At 36.8% G+C, this 13,434-nt stretch overlaps 1 pseudogene; it reads right to left on the bottom strand.

Moving 5' to 3' along the window:
- Positions 1 to 245: 245 nt before the first annotated feature.
- LOC120108066 overlaps positions 246 to 13,434 on the bottom strand; it is a 30,885-nt pseudogene continuing 17,696 nt past the window's right edge.

Genomic DNA, 13,434 nt, shown 5'->3' with positions numbered 1-13,434 from the left:
GTGGATTTGGTGGGAGAGCTTTTCCCCTTTTTTGCCATCTCTCTTTCCTTCTTTTTCTTATTGTTGGGTGGGGGAAAGAAAAGACCGCCCTCGGTTGCACACACCCAAATGAAGTAGGATTTTTGGCGGATCTCAGAATATCTTAAAAGATTATTTCTTAGATGGATTTCATCCACACGTTTCACAAACAAATGAACAATATACCGAGCCAATACCCAAGCTTCATCAACTGCACAGCATCTTAATGGCCATTGTAAAACGCCTGGGGAATAAAATATAATTGCTTTTCAATATACAGTTAAAGAAGGCAGAATATACAATCATTGTAAACCACAAAGCAGTTGAGCATTACATAGATTGACACCATAACCTTTCCACACAATATCATGCAAAGTTCCGTTCCAGCCCACAGATGGTTTTTGGAGGCACAGAAATGCACAAGCATCTGATAAGGTGTCCAAAATGGCTGATGGACCATGAAATTAGGTCAACAATTTTGATCGTTTCCCGGCAGTGAATCTCTTTGGATGTGCTATCTGTAATTTGCGAGTTGCGAAAACCTGCTGGGCTTTGATTCGATTGCATCCCAGTCAACTAATATGTCTCCATAATGGATGCCGTCCTTTCTAGCAGGGAGAAAAAAGGATGACCAAGAGATTATGTTAAACCATTTGCCAATTTCTCAAATCTTTGAGCAACTGTTTGATGATTGCTGTGTTTGTAGACATCAAGCAAGGACTTCATTGCTCTGGATAGCGCTGCTTTATTTGGAACGTACAATGTTGAACCATCCCCATGGTTTTCACTAGATGCAGTCTCGCTTGCCGAGGGCTGATCATCAGCCTCCTTTAATGCTAAGCACAACTTCTTGAACCACTCCTCTAGGAAAGGGGCTTTCTAGAACAAGCACAATATCATGGAATTAGTGCAACATCACTAGAGAATAATACACGTCGAGGCAATCTGCTAGATTACAAAATAAAAACGAGAGTGAACAGAAAAAGTTTCTGGAGATCATGGTTCCAGACTGGTTAATAACACTCAGCACTTCATAACAAAGGAGTTTTTTATCTTCTCCTCCAAGAAATTGATGATAAATTAAACTGATAGAATAGCATTCTTACAGTTACTTGGTTATAACTGAGACAATTTTAAAAAATCCAAGTAATTTTTGTCCCAGATTAAAGTATGGTTTTCAGAAATGTGACAAACTTCGACCCAAAGATTTAAAATAAATAGATATATGCACAACATAAGAAGTAAAAGAACCTCAAATACATTTCCAACAAGAGTCATCCATACCTTTGTGAGAAAGTCTTTTAGAGCTTGGTCATCTGCAGATGAAACAAAACCAAGCACATGCAAAGTGGTCGATGTAAGCTGGGAAAAAAGAAAAAAAGGTTAATCCAGCTAGCACAATTGAGAATACAGTTTACTTGGAGGTGCAGGACTTATTTGGTCTTCCATTATTCTGACCTGCTTTTCAAGATTGTCCTTATATCTAAAACTTGACGGCGTTGAGGAGTGGTCTGAGCCTAATGATTCGAGTATGTGTTCTAGACCTTGAACGACATCGGGAAATGAGCTCCCATAATCTGCATTGTACAAAAGAAACACGAATATCTATTAGGATCGAAATCTCTAGTCACTGAAGCAGCAGCCATGTAGATGGACAGAATGATGGCCTAAGAAAGCTATTGTATATTGAAAATATGAGGAAGCAAAGTAACAAGGGATGCCATGTTGACAATTCTTTTTGTTAATTCTAGAGTTACAAGGACTTCACGCACAAGTAAATTGTTTGACTGAGGATCATATGTCATAATACTATGCAGAAAATCAATTTTATTTTGGACTGATTCCATGTAAAAATAATGTTGATTATTCATGCCAATCTGTTGAAAAATATTAGTCATGTTAGAGTTATTGCCACAAGTATTCTTAAAATTATGCTGGAATGATGTGAAATTTGCTAGCATTGTATCATGTCTTGTCAAAACCTGGGAGAAGCACTATTTGACAATAATAGAGACCAAAAAATTGATAGTCGGCAGCTACTTGTTATGAGGTTTCTAACGAGCATCATTGAAGCACAATCTCTTTGGAAAAACCAATAATTTTCAATAAGAATGAAATATAATAATAGAATGGATCAATAAGCATATGAAATTTTTATAACACTCCAAACTGATAAGTAGAACATAATATGCTGCGTGCCGTTTAACTTATAGACTCCATATTGCACAAGCGAATATGTAATAACAACACGAGAAATACATTTTGATGATCTTTTAAGTCTAGTTTTAAATGGCAATTGAAAACAGAACGTAACAGTAGCACAAAGTTATACCGAGAGTGCAATATGGAGGGTTGGTTGGTGTATGCGCGCGCGCGCGCGGGTGGGAGGGGATATATATATATATATATATATAAAGAGAGAGAGAGAGAGAGAGAGAGAGAGAGAGAGAGAGAGAGAGAGTCATCACTAACCAAGCCTTGTTGCTGGAACAGCTAATGCAACAGCAGCATGTATTCTGATCTTAAAATTGGTAGAGTCACGAAGGAGCAATAGAAGAATGCTATAAACAGCAGGTGCCCTGTCAGATGCCACACAAGATAATCTTTGAAAACAAACTCCTTCCATCAAACCATCAACATGAAAGTAAGGCCAAGCAAGTCTTACATAATCAATGAAAATGACGAGTCAGAAATAGATCATATGAATAAACAAGAATAACAATGGAAAAGATTAAAAAGAAAAGAAAAAAAGGTAAGCCATAGTTATGGTGGGGCGAGGGGTCAGTTGGGGGTTAGAAAGGGCAATCAAGCTATAATATTGAATACAGCAATTCTAGTAGTCTACTGGTGTACAAAGAGCAAAAATTGTGACTAATGAGGTTCAATATTAAGTTAATCCGTAAAGAAAACTGTGTGCATGGATGTCTATGAGATATGCTACTCCCCAATTTAAGGCATCAACTGAACACAAAATGAGAAATGCCCAATGGTGCTGTTGTTTTAAAATGAATTATATATAGCCAAATAAATTATCGATCGACAGCATGATTTTGATTTACACAACTAAAAACGTATGAACTATGAACCAAAATACAACAGGTTTGTATGGTTCTAAACCATATAATAATATCAATACAGGGTGTCAAGCCCATTAAACCTGTAGGCTTGCTTGATGCATTCTAAATGATCTTAAAGCACATGATTATTTATTTTCCAGGTATTTTGAGCATAAATTCAGACAAGAGTGGTAAGTAAAAGCATCATAATATTTCAGTCGAATATTTAAGACATGGACACATTGCTATGTCTATTAAACTAGCCTAATAACAAAATTGCACATGAAAAATGGCTCCTTACCAAGACGCATCATGCAGCTTCAATGTGTCGTTCATAAATAAGTTGCTCAAAGCATGGCAAACATTCCACTGGACCTGGACACAAGCCCAAAAGTTCAAGGTGATCCACAACAAGTAGCAATATTAATGAATCTTTCCAAGTAAATTAGCTAAGTAGCAAAACCAAATAGTTACACTTTGCCAAAGAATCATACGATGCACAACTGTCACCATCAATAATCCATAAAAATCTATAATTAATAGGATATGTCCCATATAAAGACTGGCTAGTTCTTCTAGCATTGGCAAGTTTACTAAATAATTTCTGAATTGTTTGATGTCAGAATATAAACACAGGGACGATGTACCTTTACATTTCCAGTAGTCACACATGAAACAAATGCTTGCACCATTCTCTCAAGCCACTGGAATCACCAGACAAGGCTGAATATGACACGCTGCTTGCCAATAAAAGAAAGGCTATTTCAGGTTTTACAGACATTGCTTGGTGAAAATTCAGTGAGCCTAGTGGAGTTCCAAAAAGCCATACCTTGGCCTATCGTTTGTTATAGAATGATGAGTAAATCTGATGAATCTTGAAAGATTTCCAAGGGCCCTCACAGCATTAGATTTAATCTAATAAAAAAGTCAACCTTTAGAAACTACAATTTAATTAAAAATTTATTCTAAAGAAGAGGTAATAACTGTTGGACATGCAAAAAATGGAATACTCGTCCTCATCCTGATAAAACGAGGAATTCACAAATAACCTAGATCATTTCACAAATAAAGGAATGGATAGTATTAAACAGCTGAAGATGTAACTCAGATAATTCTTTTGGCAGTAGAGGATTAATAGGGAAGGTTGAATTCTATAGCCTTCCTACAGTGGATTATGATTGTTCCAGTTGGTATAACACCCCAACAGCAAAGAAGGTAAGATTTGTCAAAGCAATAACAATAAGTACATCTAGCAACGTTCGCTGAACCGGTACCCGGATCCGTACCAGCCAGCGGGCAGGCCGGTACGATACCAGTTCGATATCGTACCGAAACATGATATGCTTGGGTGTACCGGTTCGGAACCGACATGCCTATTTTTTTTTATCTGGAGCTGTTCAAGTTTGATTAATTGGTAAGCAATTTTTTTTTCAATTTTTTCAATAATTTTAAGTATAAATTGATATATGCTTCTATGATCTCAGTATACCTAAATAATGCATCTTATTGTTTTAAAGTAATACAAACATAAAATAATTAATGAGATATTACATACTACAAGAAGCAACATGAAATATCCTAAAATCAACTAACAAGATAGAAAATATAAAATAATACAATCAATTACATATATTTAAAGTACAACATATATACTGATCTCTAAAATTTCATTGAGTGGCGATGCCTTTCGTAGATATCTGGATCATTAGCATAGTCAAGAGGCATATCAGCCCACCCCTCTAACTAAGCGACGTTGCAGTCCTGCATATTCATTCCATAAGAAACGCGCTCCAGGTTATAAGCACTCTCGGATCTCTCGCTGAATCTTTGGCTCTGAGAGATTGTCCTATAGCTGATAATACAGTTGTAGAGACTTATCTAAATATGCCGGCAGCAAAAGCCGATTCATAAGATGCTCCGAGCTGTGTAGGATAGTAGTCACCGGAAGACAATACCTCGGACGCACCATATCCATATCCGTATAGCTTATAGGCTATGGTTGCGGATAATAGGATCCAGTATACGACTCGAAATCCAATATATTTATGGATCCTTCTCCACGTGCGAGATAATCTGCAACTATATCGTGTTCTTTTAAATGACCTCGAGGAGCCGGTCTCCTATATGCAGTTGTAACCTCGCAGACTTTACCAAATCGTGCACCGTGATCCCTATTCTGTGTAGCATGCATAAACTGGCACTTATCGGTGAATTGAAGACCACCCTGCGACTGTCTCATAAATGGTGGTCTCATATCTTCCACTCCCTTTCTGGCCGGTAGATCCATAACCACCAGAACTGTCATCGTTGTTTCTGATCTCTGAATCTGAGTAAACTGACTCCTCCGCACTCTCTAACAGGGTTACATGTGTCTTTTCTTTTTCTTTTTTGGTGCGCTGAGCAGCTATCTATTTATCCTTCGTGCCCCCTCTCTGCCTGGCTATGCTGGAAGGATGGATGTTGCCCTCTTGATCGAATAGTGTGGTGGCCCCGTCTAAGTAGCTCTCGATCATATCTCTGAGAGGATGTCTCGGATAAAGAGTCATGTGATGACCGGCTCCTCAGTAATCTCTATGGCTATGGTTGATCAGCTGGAAGGATGCGTGAAACATTGTGATCTGCCCATTGGTCCTGCATCGATCTTAGCCTTACTAACTACAAAATTGGCCGGTCATGGAGATGATCCTCGCTCATCAAGCTCCGACTTCTGTTGCTGGCCCCTAAGCCATCTGATCATAAGATCATCCTCATTGTCAACAAAAGCATTATAGATCGAATCTATGTACTTTATCTCCACTTTTCTCTCTTGGAAGAGGATCTAAATAGTTAGTTGCTTAAGATTTCTCGCGGACAAACCAAAATGAATCCACCATTTATCTGTAAAAATATTGAAGAATACTACATATAAGATAATATCCTATTAGTAACTATTTAACGCCAAATAATAGTTATTATTGATGTATAATATATCTGAATTTATACTTTTCTTACTTACGATAATTGCTGAGACTCCAAAGCTGTCAGTGCCTTCTAAATATTTTGGTTTATAAAAAAACCGTATTATAATATGTTAATAACTGAAGATGTCAGTTAACTTACACATGCCACTTAAGTTAACTTACCTCTTTTAGACATTGCGTCGCGACTTCTAGATCAGACTATCTTATAAATCATATTATGTAGAGTAGCCAGAAGTTTGTCATCCATATCGATTCCAAATATAGTGTATTAAAACCTCAAGTTCATGTAGTACGCTACAGTTAGAGTTCGTAATTATTTTAGTAAAATTGTACAAATACAGGAACAATCTAATTTTCAATATTCTTACTTATCTGCTACATGTAAGTTCCTACTTATTTGGTACTCTCACCACCGCTCAATGATATCGATATACTCCTGGGTATATGTCAAATCTGCCTTCCTGATCTGAATCTGTCCTATCCATCATATGATACAAACCCATCTGGGGATATGCCTCTCATTGTCCATGGTCTGAAGCACTTTGTACAATGGCTTGATAGCCTTCACTATTTTCTCGGCCCACTACTAAAATATCTGCCTTGTCACCAGGCCCTCAACAATACTCCCTTCAATGTTGGTCCTTGCAAATCTACTTTCTTCTCACTCAGGGGTGATAAACATCTGACATAGAATTGCTTTTCTCTTAAGAAGGTTATCAAGTGCAATATAGTTGGTAGCCAATCGTGTCACACCTGGTCTCAAGATCTTCCTTTACATACCTTATCAGTGATAAGACCTATATATGATTATAAATATATTAGGTGATAGTTTGTGTTGTCTCCACTATCTGCTGCACCCTACGAATTTTCGCAATATCTATCAATATGAGGTCGATACAATGTGCAGCACATGGAGTCCAGAATATATAGGGCTGCTGCTCCAAGATCTCTTCAGCGACTTTATATTGTGGCCCATTATTAGTGATCACCTGCACTACATTCTTCTTTCCTATCTGATCAATCACCTCCTCTATTAATCTGAGGGTGTACATGGCGTTGTGCACCTGATTGGAAGCATCAACCAATTTATAGAAAAAATTTTATATCACAATATGTCAAGTTGATGATGCTTTACCTGATAGAAATAGTATAACCATCACACATCACTGTTAGTCCATATGTGGGCCACTTGCTCTTGTATGAGGCAAGAAGCTCCTTATCATTAGTTAAGAAGCTCACCATAGATGTCTTTGGTCCTGAAGGATCTATACTGAGGCCAACAGCCTGTATGGAGGAAAAGACAGAAAAGACAAACTTATAGTATGTATTGTTTGTCGCATTCGTTGGAATATAGCCGAAGTGGAACCAGAATCCAATAGCTCGCCGCATATCCTTCTTATCATTCTTTAGCATTATGTCAAGCCTTTGCTGCTTCGAATTCTTACTGAAAAGGCATGTGGATCTAAATTATGGATGGTGCCTTCTGATGGAATCATCCTGAAGGACTTTTTTTGTTACCAAAAGTCTTCAGTATAGATGCAATACGACCACCACCTCTACTGACGGCCTTCTTAACTGAGTAGATCCTTCTAAACTCTTGATTTGCCCTGCTGCTCATAGAACCGAAACCCAACTCATAGTATAAGGGTCCAAAACGAGCCTTATGCTTAGCCACCTCATTCTGCTACCACTGATCATGCAGGGTTGCCTGAATAGTAGCCTGGATCTGTACCTCCTCGTCATCTGGAGCGGATGTCTCCTCTAACTTCCTGAAGTGATAGAAAGAGGGCTCTGCTGTTCGGCAACCCACCTCTGCCTTCTTCTTGGCAGACCTATCCTTCGCTGCTATGAAATCAGCAAAGTGCTTCTCATCAGTTGTTGAAACTCCCATGGATATGGTTCAGTACATAGATATGTCGAGATAACCACTAGCTAAATGCTGCTTCTACCTGATTATCCCTCCTCCTTGAACTATGTGTTGCACCAGTTTCACTTCTAATGGTGCCGACCCGAGAGCATTTGCCCATGATCCCCAACAATGTCGCACTCTGGCTCATTTTTTTCTTGATGGTTCTATTTCTACAGATTTATTAAGTACGTCAATTTATCAATTATTTTAAAAATAGTAAAATTATCGTTACGATTAAGATAATATTTTCTACTTCAAAAAAATATATCTAATTTAATCTATTACATAGTACTTAATTTTTTATATTTATAGTTATTATTATATTTTTAATAATTTTTAAATAAAAAATATATTTAAATACCATAAATTCAGAATATATGTGTGCATGTGTGTATAATGCAATACAGCTTTCTTTGAGGTCCATTCAAATGCATATCACTTTATAAGCATTCCAGACTTTTAAATTTGAAATCTTGAACCTACATTCCAATCTCTAGCTCATTTGACCACCAAAGAAGCCAAACAATCTCTACGAGCTAACAAAATGGCATAATGTTATATTCCCAATAGATTTTTACAAACTTTAGTACATTTTAAGAAGTGTTTCGTATAGTTAACCATCTATACAATATGTTCACAACAAATGACATGATGCTTGTCAAAAATATTACATTATTAAATATAGTACGAACCCAAAATGAAGAAGAAAGGTACTTCTAAATTAAGCTAGGTGTATCGGCACTTAAGTAATGTATTTGCCTTGAGTCGCCTAAGTAGTTCGACTACCATGGTATAGAGTTCCAAGGGCTGTCTATCTCGAACCACCTAATAAAACTAGGGCACAGACAAAAGAAAGGAATCAAGCAACATTGCCACTTGAGATACAAGATTGCACCGATAGTACTTGAAATTTTGTTGAAACTACTAGATTGTATTAAAATTACAGTATATTAAGATCACACCTTCAATACTCAAACAAGGTGCTTACCAATGGTCCTCCAATCATTGGTGGCTATATTCAGGGCATTTTTGGTGGTAGAAGTAAGACATCCATTATTTCTAATGTGACATGTAAAGATTGTCTCACAAGAAATGGTTCTCACAAGAGCGACAAAGAAAGCTAGGGAGAATATCAGAAACTATCACAACATCATTTGATGTATGAAACTTACTTGAAGATGGCAAACCTCCTCAAAGCCGATGACTGATAGCATAGGTACAAATATTCTTACGACAAACTTTTCTCATTATGTTCTTTACAATGGTCCCAATGAAATGGTGTGGAGCATCATATTACATAGTGGACCTTTGTTCTTAACAAGATGATAGATGATTGGGATGCAAGATGATGGTTATTTGAAAACCTATTTGTCCTTGCATAATGAGAGAGCCACAACCAATAAAAGATAAGAAGAATTGACTGCAAATAAGCTTAGACCACCATCAAAAGTTTCTGGGGTGAAACATTTAAACTGAAATTGTTGGATGGTGAGATTTATTTGAACTTCTTGTGAAAGTAGTTGAAACATTTGAGTGGATTTTTTTCTCAAGCTATGGATACCGATGCAGAAATATAGAGATGAAAGTAGTTATACAGAACCTGAGCTTAGTATGCATTATTCATCATCTTTAATTTTGGTAAACTGTAGAGATGAAATATCTTTTCCTGAAGATGGGGCAAAAAGCATAAGGAAGTGAATGCAGGAACAAGAGAGGAGGCAAGATTCTGAAATCTGAAGCAAGTACAGAAACATCAATAGAAGAGTTCAGCTACTGGGCTTTAACGGCTAGTAGTTAAAGTAGTTATACATTCATTGTTTTCTCATTTTATGAATCCCTATATTGTTTAGTTATGTATTGCAATGACCAAGTAAGCGCATGTTATCATTAGATGAGGACAGTTGTATGTTAATCTCCTCACCTTATCACCATCCTTGGTTAACTGCAAAGCACTCTCCACTAAAAGAGATATGCACTTATAATCAGTAACTTCACCTGCATTTGAGAATTCAAGGACATATGAGTTTGAACTATAAAAACTAGCAAAACCAGGTCAGTGCTTGCTAAAACTACCTGCTGAGTTCTCCAAGCGTAATTCGGTTGCTTTGTGGCGAAGAGAATCACATATATTTGCTAAAGCCCAGGAGGCCCGTAATACGAACCTGAATGAAGTATCGAAAAAAAAATGAAATAAGTCTATAAGTTAATATCTAAGAATAATAGAAAAGGCAACAGTGTTAAGGGAGGGTGCAGATACCGAGGGCTAAGGGGTCATGTGTGTTGAACTCAGCAGCACGAATAATCTCATTAAGCACCCTTGAGCTGAAAAAAGGAACTCTTCTGATTATTATTGTTCACAAATGAATCCATAGATTGATTAATAGATTTAGACTTATGCGTTCTCAAAATCTAAAACAAGCTGAAAAAAGTACCGAGAAACAATTTGTGAGAAACATGCAATTACACCAATGGACCTGCAAGCAGCTGATCTGACAGATGGAGCTGCATCTTTGACTGCTGCAGTAACCTACGCAGGATATATAATTGGCTACTTAGACACATTCTTGTTGTCGTAACTTCTGTTAAGAAACAGCTCATTGCAACTATCACTAGACCTAAGCCACAAAGTTCGCTGAACATACAGCTGAAAGAAATAACAAATTCTTGTTTGTCCTCGGTGAGAGAGAAGAAAACGGCAGAAGTCATTCCTGCAAAGCATGTAACTGATGCTGCCCTCACCTGAAGTAATAAAAGCACAACTTTAAGAAAAACATAACCATAACCACCAAGCCATGTCACAACTATTTGAGGTCAGATTTAAGAGGATTTTCTTTTTAAAATCCATGTGCAAATTAAGTTGCAATTCATCTCTGGACTTAACGTACATCTTCACTATTTTTAAATGACTAAATGATGAATAATAAATTTGCTTCTTACATAATTAAATTAAATTCCATAATCTGGACATAATCTGGATTCAGCTGACTTATGTCCATCCACAGATATATTCTGCTTTTTCCTGATTAATGTCTCACTTGCTGAATTTTATTTTGAACACTTCCTCAAGATGCACCCAACACTTAGCAGAATTACAAATACTTACTTCTTCAAGTCATTCTGAGTCCCTAGTCCCCACTCTCTACCATCATGAAAATCGTGCTAGCAGTTGTATAGCAGCTTAGATTTCATAAATCAAAAAAATCAGAAACCATCATAAGCAGAAATTCATACATGGGTATGGTTTAATGGTGCATGATATCCGGTGGCACTAGCAGATAAGCAGCATACAGCCAACAACTGTAAATATTTCCAGATATTTGTACCAGTCAACAGCAGTACACATGTGGAGATTAGCAGGTATTTTGAGTACACGAACGAAAAACAAGGATAGGCCTGCACTGAGTTATATGTATTACTCATTCTCATCTGAATATAATCTTCACTATGTAATAAGAACTGAACATCATATTACAAAGATTGAACTTGTCCCATGCCCTTCCAAGTATATTCCTAATAATCTCCAAGCACAACAAAGAGACATGAGGGCAAGCTCAAGAATGTAAAAGGAAGGTTGACGCCCATTCCACAAATAGGAGTGCTACTTAGTTTAGTTGGACTCGAACCTAAACACAGAAGTGGTAACTAAAGAATATGATGTCTTGAAAGATGAATAAAAAAATAAAAAAGATGAGTCAGCAACATTATAACATACCATAGGAGAAGCATGTGGCAAACACTTAGGTAGATGCTTCTCAATCATCCCATTCCACTGCTCACACCCAGACTGACAATCTGCTGTATAATTGCTTGATGCCCCTAGACCATCAAGTTCGTATGAAGGGGCAGACGAAATCCTCTTCCTTCTAGAAGAATCAGATATCTGTTGGATGTCTTGTAGTCTGCATTCTAGAAGGTCATCTGCTCCTTTAAATCCAGATGCTGCACGAAGACACTCATCCAAAACCTAAATCACAAGTCAGTTTCATATCATTGGATTTGATTAGCTTAACTTGTATTATAGTAACCCATCCCTTCCAGATTATGTTGCCAGAGAATAACTATAGCTAGTGCACATGATTCAAACATTAGATAGTTTGTGGATTTCTTTGATTTAAAATAAACTATCATGCACTGTGAAAACTATTACATAAAAATGCACTGTAGCATGTCAGTCAGAAATAGTTTAAGGAACTTGCATATCCTTCAGTGCCAGTGTATGTCAAGAGTGGATGTGGTACACTGCGATACATGTATTTTGTAGACATAGGCAAAACCATAATAGATTCAATTTAAAAGAAGTTTCTGGCATCTTACTTAAGAATAGCATGTTTTGAACAAGTCAAAATATGTTTTACCTAATCCATAAAAATCTATCATCATATATCATCCGTTTAACACATTCATCTATTAATTTCATTTATCAAAAATTGCACAACTATATTTAGATATTGCTAACACAAATAGCTCAAAATTCATGATAAAAACTACAGATAGAAATGACAATATTTTTTTATATGCTAGTAAATAGCAAGTGAGAATTGCATGGTTATACATTAAGAAGAAATATGGACAGAACCTGATTGCAATAGTCCAGGGTATACTAAGTTAAGCTTTGTTTACTCAGAAAGAAATGCACAAGATGATTCAAATTAGCCGAAGGAGAATACTAAAAGTTCATGTCTGAAAATGAGTTTAAAGATAATGACAAATGGTTGTTTTTTTGCTAATTTAAATTTATGTGATATTAAGGCCACAGATGCTGTAATCCAGAGGAAAATTTTGTTTTGCTTTGACTTTATACTATGTATATACAGATTCAATGCTCTGAAGGAAACATGATGGAAGTCAAGACAAGTAACTGGATTACAACATATGCATACAGCAAGGAGAAAGAGGAAAATTGGGGAAAATGTGAAGATACATGCGATCCACCATAACTAAGGGTAACAGGAGCAAGGTATACCGGAGTTTGCAGACTTGACGCATGTATAGCAGGGAGAGATGCAATGTCAATTGATACATATTGGTCTGTATTGAATGTACAGTACCACCCCTCGGTACAGTACCATAACAATACATGTCACACAGTTCACTTTTCTAGAGCTGGAATTCCAAGGCAATACCGTGTTGCAGTACAGTATCATACCCATCCACAACACACCAGTAAGGTACATCAATACAAGTATAGGTACCACTTTGACTCTTGAAACAAACTATTAGCAGCATTTCAGAATTTAAGATTTTTTCGCCCGACAAACTCAACAAACAGGACTTCTGAGTGTCCATGCAAGTGTGCATATGAGCACTTAAAAAAGGTCTGTGTATTAGAAATTGGCGTCCACAATGAATTGTCAACACTCACTGAAAATTATTATACTGATTAATTTTCTGAATTGCTTGGCCTCCCGTTCCCTCAAAAAAAAAGAAAAATAATTATAAACAATTATAAATACACAAGACTTATGCAAAAGAATATTTTGACATTCGAGAA

This window comes from Phoenix dactylifera, unplaced genomic scaffold (genome assembly GCF_009389715.1).
Source record: "Phoenix dactylifera cultivar Barhee BC4 unplaced genomic scaffold, palm_55x_up_171113_PBpolish2nd_filt_p 001159F, whole genome shotgun sequence".
Classification (NCBI taxonomy): Eukaryota; Viridiplantae; Streptophyta; class Magnoliopsida; order Arecales; family Arecaceae; genus Phoenix; species Phoenix dactylifera.
This window is presented reverse-complemented; position numbering and strand designations above follow the sequence as displayed.